The sequence below is a fragment of the Galeopterus variegatus genome, unplaced genomic scaffold (genome assembly GCF_000696425.1).
Source record: "Galeopterus variegatus unplaced genomic scaffold, G_variegatus-3.0.2 Scaffold798, whole genome shotgun sequence".
Lineage (NCBI taxonomy): Eukaryota > Metazoa > Chordata > Mammalia > Dermoptera > Cynocephalidae > Galeopterus > Galeopterus variegatus.
In genome coordinates, this window is record NW_007726909.1 from 315,773 (window position 1) to 328,024 (window position 12,252).

General features: G+C 35.4%; 1 protein-coding gene across 2 annotated transcripts in view; it reads right to left on the reverse strand.

The window, feature by feature from the left end:
- The window catches only part of TMEM135 (transmembrane protein 135), a 262,415-nt gene that overhangs the window by 245,888 nt on the left and 4,275 nt on the right, over positions 1 to 12,252 (reverse strand). The gene's annotated exons all lie outside the window — the stretch shown is intronic.

Here is a 12,252-nt window from a genome sequence, read left to right on the forward strand (position 1 = left end):
GACCGGGACCGGCAACGGGATCGCAGCCCTCGGTGTTGCCCCCGCACCTCGCTCAGCCAGTGAGCGGCTGGTCTGTATGTGGGATCCGAACCCCCGGGCGGGAGCGCCGCCGCGCTTCCCAAGCGGCGCACTATCCATTGAGCCACCGGGCCGGCCCCTGAAATTTATTTTTAAATGGAAAAAATAAATTGCAATCCAAATGAAAACTGGATGCTGTAACAAAAACTACATTATAGATTTTTATCAGCCTATTATTATTACAGAACCTCAGTGATAGAAACCAAAAAAATTCATTCAGTTATTCAATCAGGACTACTGTGTAAAAAAATCCTAGGAATACAAAAAGTAAAAACTGAAATTAATGATTCCTGGCCTCCTGGAGCCCATAAAAAAAAGACCTCAAAAACTAATATTAAGAATCCAGGGCCGGCCCGGTGGCGCACTGCTACAGTGCGCCGCTTGGGAAGCACGGCAGCGCTCCCGCCGAGGGTTCGGATCCCACATACAGACCGGCCGCTCACTGGCTGAGCGAGGTGCGGGGGCAACACCGAGGGTTGCGATCCCGTTGCCGGTCCCGGTCCGGTACGGGTGGAACACTGAGGGTTGCAATCCGTTGCCGGTCACGAAAAAAGACAAAAAAGGAAAAAAAAAAAAACTAATATTAAGAATCCAGTAATAATACATGTACAGATGGGTACCATGTGCTACCAGAACACAGAAACAGGGAAAAGAAGTTCCTAAACAGAAGGTTACAGAAGTTTATCACAGAAATCTTTTGTTTAAAATATCAACCTATTAGGCTTCATTACTCATCTTTTAAATTTAGACTGAAAACCTTTTTTTGGTGAACTCTGAATTCAAAATGAAGATTTCTAGATTAAAATAAAAAACGTCCTAACATAATTCAGTAATGGTATATTAAAATCAATACATAAAATCTAAGAATTAGTTGAGCACACTATTAATATTATGGGAAAAAAACAGAATATAAATAACATGCTCAAGATATGGATACAGATATGAAAGAATAATTAAGTGTTAGTAATATAACACAAACTGCCATGTCAATTTAGCACAGTGAGTTTAATATAGGATTAGGCAGAAATCACACAGAGAAGGGGATATGGGCTAGATTTGGAACAATAGTAGAATCCTCATAGGTCATGGGAAAGAATACAGTTCCATCAGGAGGGGGTGTAAGAAAGGGCAAAACTGACTCAAGAGCAGGAAAACTATAAAACTCTCCATTTACTCCCCACCTTTCTAGAGAGAACACTTTCCCTAAGGTCAAGAAAATCTAAGGGCCTCTTATCAGTTCTTCTCTTACTCCACCTCCTGAAAGCCTCTGAAACTGACCATCTCCTACTTCAAATTCAACTGCCATACACAGGAAAAATAATGATGAATAAGACCTAAACCTTGCTTTCAGGAACATAAAATCTTGATAGGGAAATAGACACAAACAATAAACTATAATATGGCACTACCCGGGTAAAATGCCAGAATAGAGGAAGAAGAAACTGCTATAGAAACACATATTAGAGACTGACCAAAGGGAGATGGGAGTGGGCAGGTGATGATGTCAGGAGGATTTAACTGAACCTTCTAAGATGGATCTTGACAAACAGGTAGAAGAAGTCTGACAGTAGAGAAGTTTCTACGGTTTCTGTGACAGTGCATTCTTTTCATTCACATTCCTTTGTTAGCATTTCTTCATCAGATCTCTACTCATTCGATACGTACTTTCTCCCACAGCATCATCTATAATCTCATTGTAGGAATCCCTATTATAACCCTTACTGTCCCCCAGGTTCTAAGTCCATACTTCAAATGTCTATTGGACATGGCAGTATAGATGTCCCACCCAAAAAAATCATGTTCAAAGAACTCCTTGTGTTCCCAAACATGTTTTTACTTCTGAGTTCCCTTCCTCAAGTTATAACATCTTGTCCACCCAATTAAGAACAAAATGTCAATGTCATTTTCAATTCCTCCCTGATCCTCAACCATCTCATCAGTTCTTATGGTCTCCTTTAGGATTTCTTATGGTCTCCTATAGCATCTTTAGGATTTGGAATATAATATTTCTTTCATTTTAGACTTAACAATGGACAGAATTTGGTACTGTTACATATTCATATAGTTACATAAAAAAAATCCTTATCCATTCCTGCAAAGGAAGAAATAAAACTGACCCTATTTGCAGATAACCTGATTGTCTACATAAAAAATGTAAGGCAGTTTGGCAAGGTCATAAGATAAAAGGTAAACATACAAAAGTCAGTTGTATTTCTATATAAAAGCAATGAACACAGGGACATGCAAATTAAAAATAAAATGGCATTTATAACCCCTCCAAAAAATGAAATACTTGGGTATAAGTCAGCAACACATGTACAGAATTTATATGCTAAAAACTATACAATGCTGATGAAAGAAATCAAAGAAGATGTAAATAAATGGAGAGGCATACCATGTTCATGGATTAAGAGAGTCAACATGGTAAAAATGTCAACTCTCCCCAAAGTGATATGCAGGTTTGACACAATTCCTATTCCAATCCTGGAAAGATGTTTGTAGCTATAGACATGATTATTCTAAAATTTACATAGTAAAGCAAAAAAACAAAAACAGCTTTAAAAAAATTTTTTTAAAGAATAAAGTGGAAGGAACCAATCTATCTGATATCAAGACTTATACATCCAAATGATTTTTGACAAAGGTGCAAAAGCAATTCCATGGAGGAAAGAGAGCCTTTTACTTTTATTTATTTATTTATTTATTTTGTCCTTTTTGAGACCGGCCACACCGTGCTCAGCCAGTGAGCACACCGGCGGCCATCCCTATATAGGATCCAAACCACAGTGGGAGCGCTGCTGCACTCCCAGCGCTGCACTCTCCTGAGTGCGCCATGGGCTCAGCCCGAAAGAGAGCCTTTTATACAAATGGTGTTGGAGCAAGTGAACCACTATAGATATAAATAAATAAACCCCAACCTACATCTCCCACTTTAAGCAAAATCAACTCAAAATGTATCACAGACATAAATGTAAAAAATAAAACTTTTAAGGAAAAAAAAATTGGAGAAAATCTTAAAGATGAATTTCTAGAGAATTATGCAGAGTAGAAAAAAACCAGTCCCCAAGGACTACATACTGTATGATTCCATTTCTATAACATTCTTGAAATGACAAAATTCTAAAAATGAAGAAAAACTTAGTAGTTGCCAGGAATTAAGGGGAGGTAGATGAATGAGGGGAGCAAAACGGGTATGGCTATAAAAGTTTATAAAAGGGCAACATTAGAGATCCTTGTGGTGATGGAAATGTTCTGTGTCTAGACCATATGAATGGCAATATTTTTGTTGTGATATTTTACTATTGTTTTACCAGATGATACCATGGGGAAAAACTTGATAAAGAGTCCATGGACTCTACATTATTTCTTACAACTGCATGTGAATCTAAAACTACCTCTAAAAAATGAGGTCAACAGTTTTTAAAAAGCAGTCATTCACATGACCAATGGGCATATGAAATGTTCTCAGCATCATTAGTCTCCAGAGAACTGTACAATGAAATACTACTACACATACAAAATGGCTAAAATGAAAATAACTGATAATATAAATATAAAGTGCTGGTGCAAATGTGAAACAACCTCAACTCTCACGCATTGTTGGTCAGAATGTAAAACTGTATAGTTCCTTTGGAAAACTATAGTATCTAATGAAACTCAATGTATACCTACTCTGTGACTCCACAATTCCACTCCTGTTTATAAACCAAAAGAATTAAGTGCTAATATCACCCAAAAGACATATTCATAGCACTATCTGTAATTACAAATACTGGAACAACCTAAATTCCATTAAGAGTAAAGTGGATAAATTGTACCTATTTACAATATTGGTAGACCAAACTGTACCATCTACTGTGAGAAATGGAATATCTGACACAAAACATGGGAGATAACCTAGGACCTTATCATCACCATGCTCTAACCCAGGTATTCCAACTTGGGTTCACAAATGGCTAAAATACTGATCCTCTCAGTAGCTGTAGCCAGGCCTGGGATAACAGACCAAGCTGATCACCACCTCAGTTCTCCCCAGTGTGCCACAGATTATTATTATTTTCTTTGTTATATAGCATGCTATAGCATGAAAAAGATAAGGAAGCACTAATCCAAACAGCATACCAGGAACTATGTAGCCATGTAATAGTTCTATGAGCACTTGCTTGCATGTATAAAATCATCATTAGACATCATCAGACACCTTGAGAAACATTACATTTTATATCAAAGACTTTGTAATGTTCATATGCTTTGACCAAATAATTCCACATTAATTAATTCCTTATGAATTTTTCAAACACACATGCAAAGATTTACCTAAAAACAAGGTACATCATACCACTATAGTAAAAATATATATCTGTACTTATTTATTTATATTTATATAAACTGGTTTTAGGAGACTAATGACCTAGGGAAATTAATCGAAATATATAAAGTAAAAAGACAGACTACAAAACAATAATTTGTAATGAACGTATAGAACAAATACAAGAATGTTATGCATTGTTTATCTCTGAATGGTAAATAATAGACTATTTTAATTTTCTTCTTTTTGTTTTTGGATATTTTCCAGACTTTCTATAATAAACATATGCTACAATTTGTAATATTGGGGAGAAGGAAATAAGTGTGAGAAAGTAGGGATTAATTATTATACAAAAAAATCTGAATAGGGAATGGGAATAATCAGCATATATAGTACAAAATAATCAGGAGAGGTGATTTTTAATCTTAACTCTACAACTATTTTTATGAAGGATCCTTGTTTAGATGCTCTTTAGATCTCAATTTCCTCATTTCTTAAATAAAGAGTTTAAATTAAATGACACAAAAGGGTTCATTTTTCCCCTGGTAAAATTATATATTTTTTTCTTAAATAAATGCTACTAAAAAAAAATGAATATCTGTGTGGAAAAAAAAATTAACTTTGACCTCTACCTCATACTATACACAAAATAAATTTGAGATGGATCATAGACTAAATTTGAAAATTATAAAACAATAAAGTACCCAGAAGAAAATGGAAGTGAATATCTTCACAAATATTCCAGTCAAGACAGAGGTAGCATTAAGCATAGTTTATGACGGCAAGTATGGAGATCATCCTGACTAACACAAAGGCTACAGACCAAAGAGTAGGTGAGCCTCATCCAATCAACTGGAGACCTATTTGAATAGAACAAAAATATGAAGTAAGAGGGAACTTCTCCTGCCAGATTTCTTGAGCTAGGACATTGGTCTTTTCTGGCCTTCAAACGTGACTGAAACATCAGCTCTTCTTGGGTCTATAGTCTCCTGGTTCTCAGGCCTACAGACTCAGACTGGAACTAGGCATCAGTTCTCCTGGGTCGCCAGCCTGCTAACTGAAGATCTTCACACTTCTCAGCCTCCATAATTGTAAGCCAGTTCCTTATTATACACACACACATACATACACACACACAGAGACATACCCAAATGATTCTGGTTCTTTGAAGAACCCTAAAACCCTACATCTGAATTGCTTCCACCATTTTTATTTTTAAGGTTAAAAGTATAAGCTACAAAAGCCAAATTTAAATATCTAAAACAAAATGACAAGAAACCAAGTATCATAGGCCAATATTTACAAATCTTTTTACAGTTTTCAAAACTTTTACATATGCACTATATGATTCCCACAGCAAGCTACGAAGCAGTTAAGGCAGGATACCATCTCTAAATAAATGAGGACATCACACTATAAACTGTAGAGCAAAACAAAAACTTTGGTCTTGTAACTTACAACCAACACACTACACCATGCTTGCCATATCAGATACAGACAACCCCTTATTAAAAACAAACAGACCAAAACACGAGGGCAACTTAATAGTATACCCGCACATGGGAGGATACAAGCAAATCTTCAAGTTTTCCTTAACTGTTTATTATGACGCCTCTCTATGATAAAAACCATACCATCAAGCTTTGGTGATGACCATTAAGCCTTACATACCTTACCCATAATATCCTTACTGTCCTATACTTTCAAATTTATATACAAATTGACATAGGCTTTCAAGATAAACCTGAAAATATACTTAAGATACAATGGTGAGACAAAATGTGATCAAAAACAAGACTCAGGGGGCCAGCCCGGTGGCGCACTGCTACAGTGCTCCGCTTGGGAGTGCGGCGGCGCTCCCGCCGAGGGTTCGGATCCCACATACAGACCGGCCGCTCACTGGCTGAGCGAGGTGCGGGTGCAGCACCGAGGGTTGCTATCCCGTTGCCGGTCCCAGTCCGGTGCGGGCGCGACACTGAGGGTTGCGATCCATTGCCAGTCACGAGAAAAGACAAAAGGGGAAAAAAAAAAAACCAAGACTCAGACTGAGCCCCGCATATACTATACCCATATGAAAAATAGAAGGTATGCAAAATAAGAATACCAGGTATAATAACTGAATCCTTAAAACAGAAGTCTAGCAAACTAAGAGTTCAAGGCCAGGAAATAGGGACAATTTGAGCAAGAGAAGAAATAACAGATATCAGGTGACTACCTTGACTAAAAAATACCAACTGCCTCACCATTTGTTGATATATAAAATTCCATTAACAGAATGCAAAGCCATTCTCAAAAGGTTTAAACTGTATTTCAACTCATGCATAATGGACTAACTGAGGTCAGTAACTACTTGACAGATATAAAAATCCTGTACTATTTTTTGATAATGGGACCCTGACCACCTACAGAAACCAGAAAAAAAAAAAAAAAAATCCAACCATGAAATTAACCATGGAAAAAAGAGAAAAGAGCACAGAAAAAGAAAGCTTAAAAGAGATGCTTAAACCAAAAAGTCTAAGAAACTTCACAATTTTGTCCAAAACAACCCTGTTTTACCTTTAAAGGACGGAAGACAAATAGAAGTTGTTCAAAATAGTTTTTCTAACATTTGTAACTAAAACTTTCTCACTACCTAGCCCTGCACACTAGAATCGGTCCTCTTGTAACACACTCTAGTAATACCCTATACATCTCCTTAAAAGCAATTACCACAGTTGAAATAATTTTTTGTGGTTATATCTTCTATCTTCCCCCATAACTGTAGCTTCCGTGTTCCCCCCACTCGTGTATTTCTGACTCACTGTAAGCAATCTGTAATCTTTGATGAATAATATGAGGACAGGAAAGAGAGAATGAAAGGAAATGAAGATTCAGGGTAAATATAGTTACGCTACACTCCATGGACTCTACATGACATTATGGGCACACCCTGAAATTCAGGCTGGTCCTGGTTAATTCAGTGTCCCCTGTGATTGGGAGTTTCTGAGATGAAGGTCTGAAAAAAAGAATCCCATGTCTATTTTTTTCAAGGTTTAAAAATCAAGACTGATCAGAATAAGCCACCTTTCACTACTGCCAATAGATACAGAATCCTTCAAGGAAACTTCCAAAACATACTAATTGCAATCCAAACTACAATCCAAAGATACAGTTGGAATCAAGAAACCAAAGCAATCTAACATATGTAATGTGTCAAAAGACTATACAAAATAAACGATAAGAAGTTGTAATCACTTTAATGTCAGTATTCTTATAAATGGAACCTGCTCAAATCTTATGATACTTGATCTAGCACTCTTCCCTCTTTAATACTTTTTTCCCTGGGGATAGCCAGTTAGCTCAGTTGGTTAGAGCACGGTGTAATAACACCAAGGTCAAGAGTTTGGATCCCCATACCAGCCAGCTGTCAAAAAAGAAAAAAAACAAAAAAACTTTTTTTGCACACATAAATTCTTTAATATTTATTTTACTGCATTTACTGAATATCTTTTAATGCTGCTGCAAGCAAAGTTAGTTAAAATCTGCATTTATTCATTTTGATTATTGATTATTGATTCTCCTCAAGCATAATTATAAGGAAAGAGTCTCACATACGGTTTGTAATATCAATTTGCAACATGAATTTGATTCACTAATTAATCAGGCTCATTAACAAATACTTATTAACTATATTTCTAGTACCCAAGACGAAACGGATTCATATTACATGAAGGAAAAATACACAAATTTCAATCTTATAACACTTTTTTAGAGAATATCAATGAGCAGAAAGCAAGCTAAGATTAGAGATTAATCAAAACGCAATTTAAAAGTTTGACTTAGGGTCAACAGAGATTCAAACAAGTCTTTAATACAGTACTATATTATAACTGAAGAATACTGAACCTAAAATGTTTTAAGACCCATTATCATCAAAACATCAACCACTATTATGCATTACTATGTGCAGAGTATAGCCCTTGGGGATGTAAACATTTCACACTCACTATACTCTATAAATAATGCAAGTAACTGTAAAGCAAGAAATTGTACCAACGCATTCTGAAAAGACTTTTTAAAAATTTTTATTTAGTTGTTTATTAAGCAGTCACTTCAATTAACTCCTCTTTCCTAATTATCACCTAGCACAGTGCCTGGTAAATGTTTGATAAATATTTGATGAATAAATGATCAGTCTATTATCAAGGTCTTACCACATTTTCTATCAGTTCCAAAGCTTATACAAATAAACTTATAAAACATAAGTTTGTGCTCCAGCTTTTCAATCCGTGGACTGAAAGCAATTACATTGATAATGTCTTGTCATTATCAATAAAAGCATAATCTGAGGAAGAATTTTTTTCTCAAAGTTATAACTCATAAAAAAAAGAAAGTCACCTTATATGCATTCCTTAGAAATGTTCACTTTTCTACAATCTGGCTGCTGTCCACTTTAAGATATTCCCCAGAAATCAAGAGCTCTCTATTTTAAATAATACAAAACTTAGATTCAAAAATATAAAATAAATTGTGTAAGTAAATCTGGATTATTGAGGTGAATAAGTAAAAGGGAAAATAGTATGAAATGCAATCAAACAAGCAACAGATAGATTACATAAGGCTCTGCAGGCCATGGTAAGGACTTCACATTTTATTGAGCTAGAAAGCCACAGAGTTATGAGAGGAATAACAAGGCTGATTTGAATTTTTCAAGGCTATGAAATAGGTATTTTACCGCCATTTTTAGATAAGGACACTGAGGTTCACAAATGTTAAGAACTTTGTTAAGACTTTCAAGGTCACAAAGCTAGTAAGTGGCAGGACTGAGATTCAAGCCCATGTTCTCCCCAGTTTAACAATCCTCCCAGAACTTCTTGCTTACAACTTCTCTGCAACAATGTATCTCCTCAATCTCCTCACACCTCTCTACTTCTTTCTTTCTTTCCCTCTACTCCAAATATGAGCATTCCTCACATCGACTTCTCTTTCTAAACTCTCTCCCTTGTTGATCTAACCAACTACCACAACTTCAACTTTCATCTCTATGCTTATGACACCTAAATCTGAATCTCTAGCCTCAGCTTCTCTCTTGAACAGCAGCCTACATTTCTCAATGCCTCCTGGTTATTTTCCAGTCATATATTGCACTAGTAGCTAAAACTCAATATGCCCCAAAGCAATCCAGTATATTTCACTGAAAATATTTTTTCCAAAGCACTACCTTCCACACATCCCAATAAACAAGGCTTAAAACATTTAGTTTTATTTGATTCTTCCCTCTACCTTACATCTGAGTCACTAAGTCTACTATTTCTATATAACACTACCAGATTAAGCTTTATAAATCTAAGCATATCATCCCCTGCTGGCAATCTTTAGTGACTGCCTACTACCCACAAATAAAGCACAAACTCCACCTGTGATTCCCCAAAGCATACCATATCCTATTCTACCTGAATGTCTTTGTTCAAGCCATTCCTCTCCCTATGTACCACCTATTTTTATCTTTCCAAATCCTACTCTTCCTTCAAGGACACTAAAATGCCACCTCTTCCATTAAGTTTCCCCTTATCTCTCAATCAAACGTGACCTTCTACCTCTGATCTCTCAAACCATTTTATGTGTATCATATAGCATTTATCTCGATGAATTTGTATTACAAGGCTATTCATGCCTAATCTCCCCTCCTGGACTCTAAAATCTGAATGTGAGAAGTATGTCCCATTCATTTTACTCCCCACCATATCACGTAGCACATAGCTGCTACAAACAGTACCCTGCAACTAGCAGGCTCAATAAATACTTGGTAAATGCATAGAGAACAAACATTCCAATACTAATAGTCTAGGTTCAGATATTGCTAAACCTAATCATCAAATCTCACAGTCTCCCCTTATTTGTGTATATATTTCATTAAAATTTATCAGCAAATAACCAAAAAAAATGCTTTTAAGAGTCAAACGTTCATGACAAATATAATTTACTCAACAGTAAATAAACAGCCTTATTATTCAAAATAATCCATATCACAATGAAATCAACTAGAGAATTGGGAATGAAAGCAATCTGAGGGAAAATCTGTCACCACAGGAATTACCAGTGTGGATTTGGCTCCCTCACTCCTCTGGGTGTGTCTCTCTCTACCAAAATGTATTATTTTATTGAAGAAAATAAACTTCCCAGGTAGAGAACCATTCCTTTTGATATGAAGAGAATTTTCTAGTGACCACACAAAAGGAAATACTGCTGGCATTGAAAGATACTAAGGATCTGAAGGCTTTTTAAAAAGCTTTTTTTTTTAATCAAACAAGCATCTGTTTTAATAAGAATCTACTGCTCAGAAACATGAACAGTGATGGGTCATAATCATTTACAACCTATATTCAAATATTTATTAATTTTTATCCCTGATCTATGATAACTAAAGGGGCAAATAATGATAAACCACATTTGACCAAGTATACTCAGAAACAGTTGCTATAGAAAACGGTGAGTTCACAAAGTGTTCACTCCAATAGCAAACCCTCAACTCTCAACTAGAAGTGAGGTGCAAGAAGCTGTACTTTGTACTCAACAGAGAGCAGCCAAAGAATAACAAGAAATCACATACAAAAATAAGTTCAACAAATTCATGGCTAGCCAGGTAGCTCAGCTGGTTAGAGCACTGTTTACAACATCAAGGTCAGTACCAGCTAGCCACCAAAAAGAAAAACTGGAGAGCCACAAAAAAAAAAAAAAAAAAAAAAAAAAAAACCCAAAAAAAAAAAACACACACAAAAAAAAAAAAAAACCCAAAAAAAAAAAACACACACAAAAAAAAAAAAAAACCCAAAAAAAAAAAACACACACAAAAAAAAAAAAAAACCCCCCAAAAAAATTTCCCCCCAAAAAAAAAAAACGGGAGAGCCAAAAAAAAAAAAAAAAAAAAAAAAAAAAACCCACACACAAAATGTCACACCAATGAAATAAGAAAAGTCATCATTTAATTGCTCATTTAAAAGAAAAGTGAGCCCTCACTTACATTCCATAAAAGTTTCATTGCTGATTTTGTTTTTTCTCTAGAAAACATGCTAAACCGTATCACTGAACTGATTTCTTCACTGTTAGTGGTTTTCAAGACATTAGCAACTAACTGGAGACTCTCTATATATTTCTTGCTTTTTATTCTTCGGAATTCCAACTTTTGCTTAAGTGCTTATTCAGAGGCTAGAGGTGATGAACTGATTCTTTATAATCGAACAGATTATAAAGATTATTTGTTCAAAGGGAGTAAATACTGAGTAAACATTTTCATACTCTGAAGAAGTTTTTAAACATCTAAAGGTCAATGAAAATGCAGGTTTTAAATCATTCCTTCCCCAAAGTGCAAAAGGTTCTATTTTGGACTCAGCTAAAGGTAAATGCCAGTACCATAATCTGGAGGTCCTGAAGAAAGCCACCTACAAAAAGGATATTTAAGAAAGGTCTTAGAACCACCTGAGGTTAGTGGAGAAGTTTCCTTCTTAGGACTAAGAACTTAAACAGCATAGAATCCACACTCCCAAATGGGCAACTGTGTATTCTAAATGTATCATAAAAATCAACACTTGTCTTAATTTTAGTGATAGTCTAGGGTTTAAACAGTTTAACAACTGTTTCGTGTGTATGTGTGTGGCAAGAGGTACCACTTATTTTGAATGTGTGGCAATAACTAACAACCAAGGAATAAAACATAAATTCATATAATGCATTTTGTTACATAAATAAATAGTTAGAATACATTACAAAAGTGTAGGAATCTTTTTTAAAAATTGTAAGAATTGAATTGATGAGTGAGGATTGACTTTTTTTACAAATTGTGAAAACACAAATATTCATTATTATAAGGAAAAGCACATCTACATTTT